At 46.3% G+C, this 16,100-nt stretch overlaps 1 long non-coding RNA gene across 8 annotated transcripts in view; it reads left to right on the plus strand.

The window, feature by feature from the left end:
• The window catches only part of LOC103671545, a 52,595-nt gene that overhangs the window by 19,745 nt on the left and 16,750 nt on the right, over positions 1-16,100 (plus strand). Inside the window, exons 2-7 of one of the 8 annotated variants that reach the window (XR_005832824.1) lie at positions 549-737; positions 821-959; positions 3,295-3,413; positions 5,272-6,186; positions 7,935-8,040; positions 8,772-8,804. This is a non-coding gene — a long non-coding RNA (uncharacterized LOC103671545). Of the gene's footprint in view, positions 1-548; positions 738-820; positions 960-3,294; positions 3,414-5,271; positions 6,289-7,934; positions 8,041-8,771; positions 8,841-16,100 lie in introns of those variants that run through there. The other 7 variants (XR_005832822.1, XR_005832828.1, XR_005832823.1 and 4 more) reach the window with 7 other exon arrangements.

The raw sequence follows: 16,100 nt of genomic DNA on the forward strand, positions 1-16,100 counted from the left end.
GATGCAACTGTGGCTGAAGATTGGGACAAGTGACACAAAGGAGCTGCTGGGAGCTGCTGTTGTGGGTGAGGGCTATGCAGAGGGAGTGGGACGAATTTTGTTACCTGAGCCAACACTGTACGTAATGCCCACGAGAAACTGAGCTATTCTCACATTGTTTCATACATGTTCCCTCCATCTGGACCACCCTTCCGATGCCTATATGACTTGACCCTTTGCCACCTTCACTTCTTTGAGGTCTCTGCGCAAGTCCCCATTATCAGAGAGGCCTTCCCTACCACCTACTTAAAATAACACACATCCGCTACCACTAGCAACCCCTTCATTCTGCCTTGTTTTTCCTTATCACAACCTGACACATATGTATTTTTTGTCTCTTTTGGTCACGACTATATCCCCTCAACTTAGCACAGTGGCAGGTATAAAGCAAGGGCTCAACACATTTATGCCGAATGAGCAGTCTCCTCAAAAACAAGATCTTGTCCTCTTCTTCTTCTTTTTTTTTTTAAGTATATTTATTTTTAGTGTAATCTCTACACCCAACACAGGGCTCAAACTCACAACCCTGAGATCAAGAGTTGCATGCCCCTCGGACCAAGCCAGGCAGGCGCCCCCGATCTCATCCTCTTCTGCTACCACACCCAACTTATCAGAACAGGCACTGATTATGGACACTCCCGTGCGGAAGAGGGGCTCCATAGGAAATCCATGGGGAGATACAGATGAGCTCTACAGAGGTAATACTCAACCTGAAAACCTAGATGTTCTAACAGGAATGGCTGTTTCTTAAATCTGTATTCTCTGTGACTATCTTCTGTAGAGCTTGTGACCGCCAACTCATACTTCGTTCTTGCTCTTCGGGCTCCATGTGAAGCTTCCCGATGGCCTGACTCTAAGAAACTTTCAAGCACGTATGCTTTAAGAATAATACATCCCTCTCAGAACTACACCACTGAAAGGTATTCCTTCAACAACAGAGAGATTTATTACTTTCTTCCCCCACAGAAAAACCACAAAAATATTTCCAACTTGACTATAGTAGTGAGTTCCAAGTTTCATTAAAGAACTGGCCAGATGCTTCCTCCTAGCTTGTGTGGGAAGAAGTTAAGATAAAGAGCATTTGAAACTCTACCTCTGCACACCTGCCTCATACCTTATTCCCTTCTGATAGGTCTTCTTCCTGTTTCCTCCAGGTCAGAGATGTAGACCTGCCTCCCCAGGCACCTGGGGCTCTGGAAGCCCCCTGACCCCTCTCCATCTGGTATTAATAACAGATGGCTCTTATTGAATTGCACACCTGCTATAAACCAGGCACTACACCTTAAAAACTGTCTCAAATTCTTTTTTTTTTTTTTAAAGATTATTTATTTATTCGACAGAGACAGCCAGCGAGAGAGGGAACACAAGCAGGGGGAGTGGGAGAGGAAGAAGCAGGCTCATAGCGGAGGAGCCTGATGTGGGGCTCGATCCCACAACGCCAGGATCACGCCCTGAGCTGAAGGCAGACGCTTAACCGCTGTGCCACCCAGGTGCCCCAAAACTGTCTCAAATTCTTAACCCCCAAACTGGAAAAGAGCTGTAACCTGAGTGCTGTCAGGACAGCCCCTGTAACCCTGACTTTTTCTTTTTCTGCCTTTGTTACCAAGAATCACATTCTTCCAGTGTATTTGCAGAAAGGGAGTTGGTCTCCCAGCTCCAAAACTGGTCCAGGCTTCAGCCTGTTCCTCTGCTTTTACCTGCTCCTAAATTCCACATTCAGCCAAGGTCTCTACTAGCTCTAGTGTGGGTCCTCGCCTATGCTCTGAGGCTGCCACTCTTCTTCAGTGTGACACTGACCATGGCCTCAGGGGTGTGGTAGACAGAATAATGGCTCCCCAAGAATGCCCATATCCTGGATCCTGTGAATGTGTTACCTTACATGGCAAAGGACTTTGCAGATGTGATTAAGTTAAGGACCTTGAGATGGGGAGATTATCCTGGGGAACACGGTGTAATCACAAGGGTCCTTATAAGGGAAAGAGGGAGGCAGGAGAGTAAGAGTCAGAGAAGGAGAGATAGTGAGGGAAGCAGAAGCAAGAGGGATCTGAGGAAGGGGCCAAGGAATGCAGGCAGTCTTTAGGAGCCGAAAGGGGTAAGAAAACAGATTCTAGCCTTGAGTCTCCCAAAGGAACACAGCCCTGCCAACACCTTGGTTTTAGGTCTTCTGACCTCCAGATGGGTAAGATGATAAATCTATGGTGTTTTTAAGCCACTAAGTTTGTGGTAATTTGTTACACCAGCAACAGAAAACAATTCAAGGGACAATGCAGGGCCACTTGCAAAGGACACTTGCCTTTGTTGTCTTACACACACATGTATAAACCACTTCATTGTAAGTTTGGGGATAAGTACAAAGCAAAAAAAGGTGAATATGATTGTTCCCAGAGCCCAGTGGAAGAAGGAAAAAACCTTCACAAGATCCCTTCATCATCCCCCATTTCCTAGCACTGCTCACCAGTCCAAAGCCCACCCTCTTTTTCTTCATCTCCTCTGTAAGCCAGGAAATTCACTCAGCGAACATTTACTGAGTACCTACTATGTCCCAGACGCTGTTCTAGGTGCTGGGAATAGAACAGTGAACGCAACAGAAAATAATAGAAGCTATCACAGGGCTTACATTTTAAGGCAACCCTTCCTTTCATGATATTCTGACCCAGCAAGGTCCACCCAACCCTTACCCTCTACCCCAGATATGATCATCTGTAAGATACAAATAACCCACAACACTATATTTCTCAAAGTCTGAGTTATTCCATTAAGGATCATGCCAGGTAGTTAGATGATTCCCAGAATAATCCATGGTAACCTTCATTTGCCCAGTTCTTATTCTCTTCTGGGTCCCTCTGCCAACACAAAGATACCCCTCCTCATTCTTTCTGTGGTCTTCAGATCTCCTGCGAGTAACTCTTAGACCACACACACACACACACACACACACACACACCCCAAAGACAAACCATCAGTCTCAGTCTAAATCCATGTTAAGGAGGCTGCCTTCCTAAAGGTAACACATTCTACCCAACTAAATAAAGACATGGCTTTACTTTTGTTATGCAGAGCAGCCCCAATCCCCCGTTCTCAGCCTCCACCTGTAGACTGTGCCTTCCTGTGCACCAGAAACACTACCTGTCACTGTGACTTTCTAAAAGCAAAGACCTTCAATTGTTACCATCATCCCCTGCTACCCAGAGAACCAGTACAAGCTTGATAGGTGTGCTTTTTTGATACATTGAACCATGTGAAATTCCTACCCAGGGCATCCTCTACTAACAGACTCCACTAGGAAGTGAATCTGCACCCCGTGGCCCGCATCCATAGCAAACCCTGAAGAGTGAGAAGACTTCTTCTTCCAGTTCTAGAAGGAACCCCCAAGGGTAAGTACATTTTAATCACTTAAAATGATCCTTCCCCCCTCTCTTATGGTCTTTTTTTAAAACAAATAATGCACAGGCACCGTCAGGCAAATACTTTTGATTAAAGCAAATGTTAGCGCTCTGGGCATTGAGAATTGCAGAAGGAAAGATTGTAAGCTATCGATTCCCATTAAGTTTACCATCATTAGCTCTATAATGCTGGTTGCAGAGTAATTATTGCAATATAAACAATAATACATTGACTATGTGTTTACTTGGTGCCAGGGACTTTACTAAGTGGCATTAGCTCATCAGTCCTCACCAATGAGTCACCTCACCTGTCCCTATTTTACAAATGAGAAAATGGAGGTCAGGAAGGGTTAAGAAAATTGCTCCAAGGCCACACTGCTAGTTGGTGGCAGAGCCAGGGCTCCCACGCAGGCTTTCCTGCTGGCCAGACCCTGACCACTATACGATACTGCTGTGCCACACTTTAATTAAACGGGGAGGCTATCCAGGGTGGTACCTTCCCAGTACAGTGGAAAACTGTCAAGTGAAGATGATAAAGGAGGAAAGGAAAGACAGGTTTCATGAGCAAATACGATCACCCTGAGACTTAAAGATAGATAAGAAGAAACCTGAAGCCAGGATCAAGAAATGTTTTTTAAATTACAGCCAATTGAGCAATGCATGGGCAGTTGGAAAACTTGTGGTTTCAAGTCAACAGTGGTGTCGGGACTGGTGGCAACGTTTATTTTGAAAGTGTCAAGGACTGTCACCTCCATTTAGATGCCTTTAATAAATGAGAGTCTAAAATACTCTAAAGAGAATCCCGGCAGAGACCACAAGCCAAAAATCCTTGGCTTCCAAAATAACGGGGCCTGCCTCTTCCCAAGTTACCATGCACAGAAGCAAAACTTGGCAGAGTCTGAAACAAAGGATTTTGGTCTTCCACAGAAGGAAGCAAAGCAAACCACTGGGTTCTATCTACTGCAACTCCTGAGCACCGAGACCTTGCCAGGTGCTGCTCAGAAGAGAATCCCACCCTGCTCTCTGCCCAGGGAAATCGGCCCTTCTGGAGGCAGCTTTTAAAGTCCTAAGTGCAGGGTGGGATTTTTCTACCCCTACTTATTTTCTGCAGAGTCCTGTTTCTTGGGGAACTTTTCCACATATAATCGAGCTGCTACTCTGACACCATTTTCATTGAGTAATTCACGGTGATGTCACACCAGCCAGGCACTAGGGGAAGCCCTGCTTTTATGGGTTGGCTCTTAATTTAGGAATTTTTATATTCTGACTTCCCTCCCTTTTTTGCTGGACTCCACTGCTTTTGAGCAAGATGCCTGAGTGGTGAAGTGTTGCCTGCTTTTGAGCAAAGGAATTCCTGCTCGTTGAGAGGCAAATGATTGAGTGAAGGCAAAATGTGTGTCCTGTAATAGTACATCTTAATTGGAGAGTTGGCAAGAGAGGAAGGATGTGTGGGCCCAGTGTGGGCTCCGTGCTCATGATGGGGTTCAGCAGGCGGAGCCGAGAAGGTGGGCTGGGGATTCACAGCCGCTCCCTGGTGCCACAATCATGTGTACCTGGGGAGCCAACTGGCTCCTCCCTGGCACCTGAGCAACCACATCTAACCCACATCCCCACCTTCCTTCGTCACCTCTCTGCTGTTCTGTGCAGCGAGCCGAGCCGGCAAAGGCAAAGGCGAGCTTGGCAAACCTCGCCTGTAAAAGCCTAATCCAAACAGCATGTCCGCTGAGCTCAGCGGGGTGACTCATGTGCAGTGATGTGTGAGGCCAGCGAGCAGAGATTAGGATCTGGCCCGCCCGCCAGCCTACCCTGCACTTCCTTTGATCAACTCTGATGGTTTTTAATTCTGCAGAAGCAGCTTCCTGCTAGCGGCAAACACTTCTGGGTGGAGGCTGGAGCCGTGTCGATGCTGACCTACTTGTCAGAGGCGAGGCCGGTGTGTATGGGAGCACAGGGACACCCTGGGCTCGCAGCCCACCAGAGCCCGGAGGGGAGCCTCTCTGTTGGAGGTGCCCATGGTGACATCAGAAGCTTGCTCCTTGGCCAACACCAGCAAGGCCACGCGTGTGAGCAGCCTGGGCTCGCAACCTGATGCTGGCATCGGTTAAGTCACTGGGCAGTAAAGGAAAGTGGGACTCTCTCTAGGGGATTTTTTTTTTTCTTTTTTGTAAACTGGGGCATCTCTAAGGACAGTGTCTGGCACAAAATGGAACACCCTCTGGGTTCTTCAAAAGTTCTTTTTTAACATCTGTTTTGCTCAAAATGGAACACATTCGGAGTATATTACTTTCTTGAACGTTTTTTTCCCCCAGCTTGAGTGGAATGTGTTTGCCTCTGGACTCTTCCAAATCCCCTTAATGACCAATGCCAACCTGTGCACCTGAAACCAGGGTCTCATTCTCTCTCTGTCCCTCTCGTGCCCTACCTTGCTTTCTCCTTTTTCTTTCTTCTCAGAAAGTAGATGAGTGATTCTCAACCTTGGCTACATATTATAACCACCCTGGGGAGTGGGAGGGGGCTTAAAAAATCCCTATGCCCAAGCTCCACCCCAGAATAATTCACCCAGAGTCTCTGAGGGTAGGACCAGGCATCAGTCATGTTGAAAGGTCTCCATGGTGCAGGCAAACTTGGGAATCATTGAAATTTTAGGGTCTCGTGGCATCTACCTTAAGCCCTAAGAGTGGTTCTTATCTCCCTGTCTGTCCTCCCCACCACCATTCAGTTTGAGGGCCTTCTGGACTCTGGTGTGTACTTTAACCACATTAAGGTAAGATGGCATCTGGTTATAAAAAATATTGAATGTAATTTTGAATTATGTGTATACCATAACTGATTCCAAATATATCTTTGCCCCATAGCTTCTTTTCATTTAATACAAATGTTCGTGTAATTTTTTTTAAAGATGCTATCTAGTTGGGAAACTAGTCTCTGTATTAAGAATCTGTTCATCTGATTAAACGTATCTACCATCACACTGAGACTTCGAACAGAAAATGAACGTGAGGAACTGAAATGCAGAATAGATGGGTCTCACAGGGAAGAAGTAGGGGACAGTTCACGCAGAGCAGTGATCAACCCAGTTAGAATTTCCGGCAGGCAGGTTTGTATGTGCTGGGGACAGGTTGTGAGGAGGGCTACCAGATAAAATAAGGACCTTGAGTTAAATTTGAAGTTCAGTTTAAGTGACAGATAATGCAATATGGGGGACATACTTACACTAAAAAATTATTTGTTGTTTATCTGAAAATCAAATTTAACTGGGAGTTCTCCATTTTGTTCGCAAATCTGGAAATCCTTGTTGAGGATGGCAGGCCAAAGAGGAGAAGCTTGGGCATTTGAGGGAGTGGTAGGTCTCGCCTGGGTGGTTACTGCCCTCTAGGAGGCGTCGGGAAAGTATGCAGGCACATGGGGCCGTCCCAGTGACTGGGGATTGCTACTGGCGTGTAGTGGGTGTGAATCAGGGTGCGAACATAACTGCAGTAGGCGGAATAGTTCCAGTGGAGGACTGTCCCTTCTAAAACGCCAGTGGCACCCGACCAGTGCCACCCGTTTCACCATTTTGCTGAGAACTGATCCTATCACCTTCACATAGTTACTCCCTAGAAAGCAGTCCACTGGCCACTCAGAGAAGTTCAGGGAGTGCCCCCCCCCCCCAGGAAGGAGCCAACCAGACAAAGTCCCAGGCACTTGTCCCAAAGCCTCCTTTAGTTCAACCCAACCATACAGCAGGTCCAACGAAGTGATCCAAGCCTTCAAAGCTTACAATAAGTACTGCCTCCTTCAAGAAGCCTTCCTTGGCTGCTCCAATCTTCACTGATCTGTCTCCTCAACCCTTACAACCTTTATTCTTCTAATTTAGTACTTGAACATATTATTGTAATAGTTGTATGTGTTCTAGCCTATGAGTTAGTCTCTTTAACTAGCCTGGGGACACCAGAAAATTGAGATCAAGTTCTGGGTGACTTTGATCATGTTACTGATTTGTTGGTTGGCTTTGCTGTTTGTTATACTTTGCCTCTTTTTAAACTCTGATGTAGCTGAAATTAAATGTACAAAAAAGTGAGGCAATTAAAGGAAAGATAAAAAGGGAGATGAGAAACCACACAGAGGAAAAGGAAGACAGGAACCCAAGATAAGATAATTTTGTAAGTGGATATTAAATTTAAGTCTGGGCTCCCTGACAGTCAAAGCAAAAAGGGAAACAAAATTGGTTACATCACTCTTATTGTCTGAAAAAAAGGAAGCAATATCAGCTCATGAGGAAACGTAATGGCTTTCCTCATGCTAAAAGCTAAGTGAAATTTATCAGATCTTTAAAAGGCAGGACTCTGAGAAACATAATGGATAACATCTTCACTTGAGTTTTCAGAAGATACAAAAAATGCGGGGTTTTTTTTTTCCTATCTCTTATGTTTCCTTTGTAAGACATTTGGGACTATACTAATGAACCTTGGCTCAGTGAAGGCATTTTTATAAGGAGCTAAGCTAATAGAGTCTAAATGTATTCGTTTCCAGGGATCTGATTAAGAAAGGGGCACTGAGAAGTTTTCAACTGCCCAGAGCTTTCATGAAGCCTTTACGTGTGGCTTCCCCAGCAGCTTCTGACAGCCTTAAGGAAAAGGTGGGGATGCTGTAGGAACGAGGCTTGTGGTAAGGGGTAGAGGAAAGATGGCTGGGAAGAGCTACATTCCACTTCCCGCGCGACCTTGCTCCCTGAGAACTAGAATCAGACTGTTGGAATTATCCACCCTGCCTAGAAGGTACTTCCCAGCCACATCCACAGGAAAAGGATAAAGGAAAACAGTGTGTCACCAAGGGCCCACCCCAGGGTAGGATCCTGGGAATGGCTTGAGACCCTGCCTGACCACATGTACCATCCTTTAATGAGTGCTGCATTTGGGGATGAGTTTGCCACTCTTTAAAGGCAGAGAACAAATAGATGACTCAAAAAAGAGTTTCCTTTTTTGGTTTTATTTGGGTCTTCTTTTTTCTTTCCTTTTCTTTCTTTTTTTTAAACCAACTCCCTAAATAGGTGGGAGACTAAAGCAAACAAAAAATAAACCATAGATTAACCCCCCCCCCTTCCCTGGGGCTGCACAACATCAGGGAGAGGAAACTGTGGCCTGGGACTTTGAGGGCTTGCTGATTAGCACACATGTCCCCTCTCCCTACCCACGGCCCCATCTCAGATGCACCAGTCCCTGTGCTTGGTGGCTAACAGTGAAAAAACCAAGATGAATCACCGTATGTCAAGATCCGTAGATTATCGAAAGACTAAGTAGCAGGTCTGGGATGAGAGGTCAAAGCCAAAGGTAAAACTCTCTGACCTAGGCCTTGGTCTTTTGTTTTTAGATGGTGGCAGCTTCGATTTCCTTCCTGTTGGCCCAAAAAGGATGGCCAGAGCGGGCAGAGCTAATCCAGGTACAGGTGAAGGGGCTGCTTGAGCCATCAGGAAGCCTCCCCACAGCTCTCTCCCCTCTGCCCATTGGAGGCTGGGGAGGAAGGGGGACAGCCAGGGAGAAGTCTTTCCTTCCTTCCTTGAGAGGAGGTCAGCTGGTTGTGCTGGCTTTGCTTTCTAAAGGGCTTGCTTCTCAGGTCAATGGATACTGCCCTTAGTGCTAGAATGTGTATACTGGACTCATTTCCAGCTCTCTGATAGGCCAGCAATGTTGATCTTCAGTTGGAATTAGAGGAAGGGGGATTAGTTTGGGTCATTTTTGGCTACCCAGCATCTGAACTCCTCTCCCAAGCTTAGGACACTTATCACCTCATGAATTTTAGTACCCTAAGAAAGAGACCAAAAGGTCAGATTCTTTCTTCTGTAGTCTCCTTTGGACATGGACACACAGCGGAACTTGTCCAATCAGGTGCACCTGCTTCAGATGGAATCAGAAGTTACCTGGCACCGGGGCATCTGGGTGGCTCAGTTGGTTAAGCATCTGCCTTCGGCTCAGGTCATGATCCCAGGGTCCTAATATCCGGCCCTGTGGTGGGCTCCCTGCTCACCAGGGAGTCTGCTTCCCCCCTCCCTCCATTGCTCATGCACACTTGCTCTCTCTCAAATAAATAAATAAAATCTTAAAAAGAAGAAGGAGGAGGAGGAGGAGGAAGAAGAAGAAGAGGAAGAAGAAGAAGAAGAAGAAGAAGAAGAAGAGAAAGAAAGAAAGAAAGAAAGAAAGAAAGAAAGAAAGAAAGAAGTTGTTGAGGGGCGCCTGGGTGGCGCAGCGGTTAAGCGTCTGCCTTCGGCTCAGGGCGTGATCCCGGCGTTCTGGGATCGAGCCCCACACCAGGCTCCTCCGCTATGAGCCTGCTTCTTCCTCTCCCATTCCCCCTGCTTGTGTTCCCTCTCTCGCTGGCTGTCTCTCTATCTCTGTCGAATAAATAAATAAAATATTAAAAAAAAAAAAAAAAAAAGAAAGAAGTTGTTGTTGAAGTTGTTACTGGTACCAATGAACAGGGACAGGGGGGAATCCTTTCTGGGGCAATGAAAATATCCAGGCTCCCAGGGCAGCAGTGTCCATGGTGACGTCCCGTGTCCAGGAAGGAAGGTGGTAGCAGTGCGAGCTGGAGGGGAAGCACTAGTCAGCAGCTGCTGTGGTGTCCACATCTCTCCCTTTCTGTGCTGTCATTGGGCCTGGGACCTGGGGTGTGATCCTCAGTTCCTGGGCCCTATGTTTTCTGAGCCTGTTTCTCCAGCCTTCTCTGTGATTCCGTGAGTTACTCGATAGCCTTTCAACAAATTCCTTTTCTGCTTAGATCAGGCAGAGTTGGTTTCTGTTGCTTGCAACTGAGAACCCTGACTCTGTCCAACTACAACTGGTTTCAGTCGATTGTTTGCAGATGCTTTTTTTTTTTTTCTCACTGCCTGCATTCTTCGTGTCTCTGCCCTCCTGGCAATTCCACAAGTAATCCAGAAAAGGAGGAATAAGCATGCAGAGAATTTGACCGCAGCTGGGAAGTGAGCCAAGAGGACTCTGAAGAACGTGAATATTAGATCTCTCATTTTGTCAGGTGGGGTGGATGCAGGATTAAGGAGACAGAAGGCTGTGGGCTGTCCATCATATTTTATTTTGCAACCGAATTTGGTTTTACAGTGATTACCTGTGGCACTTAAAAATCCCATGAGGATATGGACCAAGTCTGTCTTGTTTTCTCTAGTACCTAGGTCATATTAGATACTTAGTAAATAGTAGCAAAGGGGTGATGATGGAAGTCTCAGGAAGAGAATTCGGGGAAGAGAAGCTTAATATATCCTAATGCCTCTTTAAAAAAAGAATTGTCTCAACTCTGTGGGAGCTGAAGATTGAGCCAACACTGCAGATATTTGGTTGTGTTGACTGAAGAGCGGGAGCCTGGAGCTTTAGCCATCAGACTGTCAAAGACAGAGACAACACATTCCCAGGCAGGCAGAGCCTGACTTGGGTCTAGCCCAGAGAGAATGCCGGTCTGTTTCTTCTTTGGAAGGGGCCCCAAGAGTGCCTGCAAAGCTGAACTGAGATGGTTCTCCGAAAAGCATTTTGAATCAATTTCAAATGTGTTGACAGTACTTGGTTGAAACCCCAGAACCGAGTGGAAGGTGGGTAGAGTTAACTTTGAATCTCGAAAACCAAAGGCAGGTTTCCCTGTCAGCTACCTTAACTGTGTAAGAACCTCAGTCCATCTGTTGTAGTAAGCTGGTTTTAAGTGACCCTGACATTTGGGTTTGGATATACAGGGTGCATTTGCTGCAAACCTTGACTCTGATTCTAATTCTTGTTTGTGGCATTAACCAATGAAACCTTACCTTAGGTAAGTCTCTTAACTAACTTGGTCTAAGCTTTCATTTCCCAATTTCAAAATCCCTGGTTTTGAAACAGACGGTTTGGACCATCTCATTCACCCATTTCCTATCTAAAATGTGACCTTTCTATTATTTTCCTTAAGGACAAGAATCATGTGTTCTTCTTCAATATGCCCTTCCGTCCAAGTACAAAGCTGGACACAGCAGGCACAGACAGCCTGCAGTATGGCCGTGTTCCAGAAAGGCCTAGGCCAAGACTCCTCTAAGAACTTTCTCGAGCCAGGACCCTGGGCCAGCAGTGATAAAGTTAGAAGAGGAAGAGCACTGGCATCCTTTGATCTGTAACCAGTTATAGAACCTTCTGAACTGCTCTTAATGCTCAGGTTTGCTGTTGGAGCTGGACTTCCAAGGCCTCCACTTCGAACCCAGGTTCATCTTTAAATTCACATTGAATAGTAGAAGAGGGTTAAAGCCAACACTCCCAATACGGTCTGGGGCTGGTGGAGGAGAGATTCGTGAAATATCATACACATGTATACATCCTTAGAGCTGTGCTCTAGAACTTGGTTTTAACACGCGGAATCCGTGGTGACTTTGTCTGCCCGGTGAGGGTGCTGCAGTGCTTTCCGTCCTGGGCTTAGAATGGGAAGTCATCAGTGACAGCAGACAGGATGGTCATCTTATTTCCTCTGCTTCCTTCCGGGGAACAGGCGAGAGGACTGCAGGGAAAAGAGAGGGGGGAAGGAAAACAAGGAAATCCCAGCATGGGGAGCAGGGAGGAGAGAGAATGGCAACGGACGTGGGAGCTCAGCTGCCAGCAAAAATCTGATGTGCTACCTTGCTCCGAGGACAGGAGGCAAGTCTTCCCAAATCCAGGCGCCCCAACATGATTGTGAAAGCCACACCCATGGGCCCACAGACAGCCAACACTGCTGTGGAACCTGTGAGACACCTTGGGAAGCTGCTCGAGTTTCTGGAGACATGTCTCTAAAAGCTGCCCTTTGTCCCTGGTGGATGCTTGGAACCCCAGAGCTGCCACCCAGAGCTGAAATCCCCCCCCCCTTTTTAAGGCAAAGTTAATTGCAGAAATTTTGTTCTCAATTTTGTTCTAGGGCTCATAGCCAATTCCTTCTTTCCCAGTGGCGGCCGGCAGGGCAGACTGAGCAGGCGCAAAGAGCTTTGATGTCAACAGAGGTAGGCAGGGCAGGCCCCAGTGGAAAACTGTGAAGTCAGCACAGTTATCTCCAGCACTCCTCCCTTCCCCTTTGCTTCCCCTTTCTCCACCCATTTCCCCCTCTCGGCTTCCAGCTTCTCATTTCCCAGGGGACCCTGGAACATATGAAAACCCACCCCTCCAGAGATATGAGGGGGCCAGCTCATGGCTCCAAAGCTATCAAAGTCTGCTTTTCCCCCCCCTCCACGTCTAAAGCAAACAAAGGCGTGCATTCCATACATTTCCTAAGGAAAGAGAGTGAATACAGAAACCTTGTCCTTTGTGCTCTCTTGGTGAAACCCCAAGAGCCTCGGGCCTCAAGTTTGAAGCTATCTTCCTGCCTCCTGGGGCTTTAAAAGGAGTCAGAAGTGCCTCAAACCAATACATCTGCTTGGTTTATGGCTCAAATTTAAACCACAAATTATAAAATGATAAATCGCTACTCGAATCTCTTCCAGGAAAGACTATGTTGTCAAGATTAAGTTACAGCCTCATGGCTCTGTGAGTGAGCCTTGCTGCTGACTAACTCTCTCACTCATTTTCCTGCTGGAGATGTTTTTTCTTCATGAACTTTCACTGTTTCTGAATACTTTTAAACAAAGAAAATGACCGAAGGCAGGAAAAACATCGGGGACTTCTTAACCCATGGAGCCTTTTACAGGCTTTATTATGTAACGGTTGCTTTCGTTTTGTGAGCGCCAAAGGAAGTTGAAGAAACCTCTTTCTTCTTGAGCACTTCACTGCCAGAGAACAGTGAGACATGGCTTCACGTGGGCAGCGATGCTCACTTCAAACTCCAGTTGGGACGTGGGGCAGTGGTAATTCAAAGCTGCCTCAAGGAATCTGGGTCTTCACGTCTCTGTTCAGGGATTTGGGCAGGATTGCAGCATGAATTACTGTGTTTCATCCCCATGAAAATCAGGTCTTTGGAATTCTCTCACGGGGCCTGGTCTAGCGACAGCGGACTGTGACAAGTCATGAGGCCACATGCACGCTCTCCTGTAACGATGCTCCTCTCCGCCAGAGCTCTGGCAGGCCGGAGGAGAGATGAGCTCCTTGACTGAGGCCCCTACATTGTCTGGCTGTGGGTCTGTCACACTGACCTCATTCTGATTACCTGAGGCTGCAGGGAGAAACGCGACTGTCCATCGTGTTTCTCCAGCACGGTGCCTTGGTCATACAACCCCGACCAGGTTTCTCCAAGGCCACTCAAGTCCTGAGGACCGTCAGACCGTGAGTCAGAATCACTGCAGAATTTCCTCTTAAGCGCCTTCTGGTTTCTTTTACACTTCAGCCCCTTCGGTCTCTTTCTTGGGATCCCCAGACCCTGTGTGGCAGCTTTTGTCTCTCTCTTCCTTGGGGTCCCTGGGTCCTCACGGCGGTTTTTGTCCTCTGACATCATTCCACGGTCTTGCCCATGCCGGCCCCTGCAGGCCCTGCCCCAGCGCCTCGTGTCTCTGCTTTTCCTGAAGTCGGCCTGTTGTCATTACTGCTGCTTTTTCTGGGACACTTCAAGTGGTGGAGAGAGGTTTTTTTTTCCCTGTGATTACAGCTCTTTCTTCCAATTTTGACTAGTCTGGCGTCTCTCTGATTATAGCTCATTAGGACTCCTGAAGCTAGAAGGCACTTTTTTTTTTATGCCGCCTTGTTTTTATTTTTTAAAATAACATGCATTATAACTTATTTTTGCAGGGCAGGATACAGATGAAAGCAATAACAGTCATGAATCCCACAGTCCAGACAACCCCAACAGCATTAAAAATAATAATCATAAAAGTTGTGAATATGTGGGAAGAAAATAAAAACAATTTTAAAAAGGTGTAAAAGGAAGAATAAAAGCTTCCCATTCTGCCTGAGTCTCTCCCCCGAACTATAACCACTATTGCTATTTTTTTGTTTATTCTCGGTACTACATATTTATCTATGTCCTTAAGAAATTTTACATGAAAGCGGTCTTACTATACTTATTCTGGATTTTGCTTAATGCTACCTTAGAAATCTTTCCACATGTGATCTGCAGATATACTCCCTTCTTTTAATGTCTGCAGAGTCTTTGTTAAAAGAGAATGTGCCTTCCTATGAAAGGCACTCAATTAATGTAATTCCTGCCCCCTTTCTGCCCCTTTACCTCTACTCCCTGAGGACAGAGTGACTTATCTGACTAACAAGCTTGGGAGAACAACCTAGACATGCTGGGTTCAGCTCTGCCCTTTCTGCTTCACCCTGAGTCGCCTGTGGGGAGTGTGCCTTCTGCTGCGGTAGAAGCAGACAGGACTGGGTGAGCGGCCGCGCGCGTCTACGTTTCATTGGTAGAAATGTCTCTCTCATTTAATGTCAGCTCGCGTATGGTACCACATCCAACTTTGTCTTTTATCGGGGTTAGTTAGGCCTTCATCTGACAGTCCTTTGGTTTATTTTTCAATTCATTCAGAACTAGAGCAGGGAGGAAGGCTGCCATTTACTGGGCCTACCTAGGGTCCCCAAGTATTGTTCCTTATTTAGATATCTCAAAATGTATTTGATCCGTTTCCTAATGATGAATGTTTAGGTGGTTCCGGTTGATGGCTTGGACAGACAACACCTCAGCAAACATCTTTATGCATATACCTGGGTGTACTTTTTGCAAGCACATCAATGGGTAAATTCCTTATAGTACAAGTGTTGGGTCAACGGTATGTGCCTTTGTGTCCCAAGTAAAGATGGGAGAAAAAGCCTCCCTGGAAAGGAGTACCAAGATAAGAAACTAGTAATCATAATGGCAATAATTAACATGGAGTTATTTCCTGTTGTGTGCCAGATTCTGGGCTAAGTACTTTGCATGTGCTAATATTTTTTGATCCTCATAACAACCATATGACAGTGACGATTATTCACTCCATTTTGCAGTTGAAGATCCTGAGATCAAAACTGTAAAATAATTTGCCCAGGGTCACAAAACTAGTAACTAGTGGAGTTGGAATCCAAGTCCCTGTTTGTGTGATTACAGAGCTTATACCACTGACCGCCTGACTAAAGGTGTTCCCCATGACATAGAGTGGGTGGTAGCCTGGTCAAGCACTTGAAGATGTGTGAGGACCATTGGTTCAGGGCTCAACTCACACATTTATACATATATGGTAGAGTGACTGAGAGTACAGAATCTGCAGCCAGACTCTGTGGATTCAAATCCCAGCTTGGCCTCTTACCAACTGTGTGATAAGCTCCTAGCTTTCCTCATCTGCAAAATGGAGATTTTTAAGAGAATTAAGTCATTCAATATTTCTCAAGCACTAAGAACACTGCCTGGTATAGAGTAAGGCCTTCGTAATTGTTTGATTTTTTAAATTAATTTTTTAATTTAAATTTAATTAACATATAATGTATTATTGGTTCCTGAGGTCGAGGTCAGTGATTCATCAGTCTTATATAATACCCAGTGCTCATTACATCACATGCCCTCCTTAATGTCTATCACCCAGTTACCCCATCCCATCACTCCACTCCCCTCCAGCAACCCCCAGTTTGTTTCCTATGATCTTAAGAGTCTCTATGGTTTGGGGCGCCTGGGTGGCACGGCGGTTAAGCGTCTGCCTTCGGCTCAGGGCGTGGTCCTGGCGTTCTGGGATCGAGCCCCACATCAGGCTCCTCTGCTATGAGCCTGCTTCTTCCTCTCCCACTCCCCCTGCTTGTGTTCCCTCTCTCGCTGGCT

Source organism: Ursus maritimus, unplaced genomic scaffold (assembly GCF_017311325.1).
Source record: "Ursus maritimus isolate PB19 unplaced genomic scaffold, ASM1731132v1 scaffold_6, whole genome shotgun sequence".
Taxonomy (NCBI): Eukaryota; Metazoa; Chordata; class Mammalia; order Carnivora; family Ursidae; genus Ursus; species Ursus maritimus.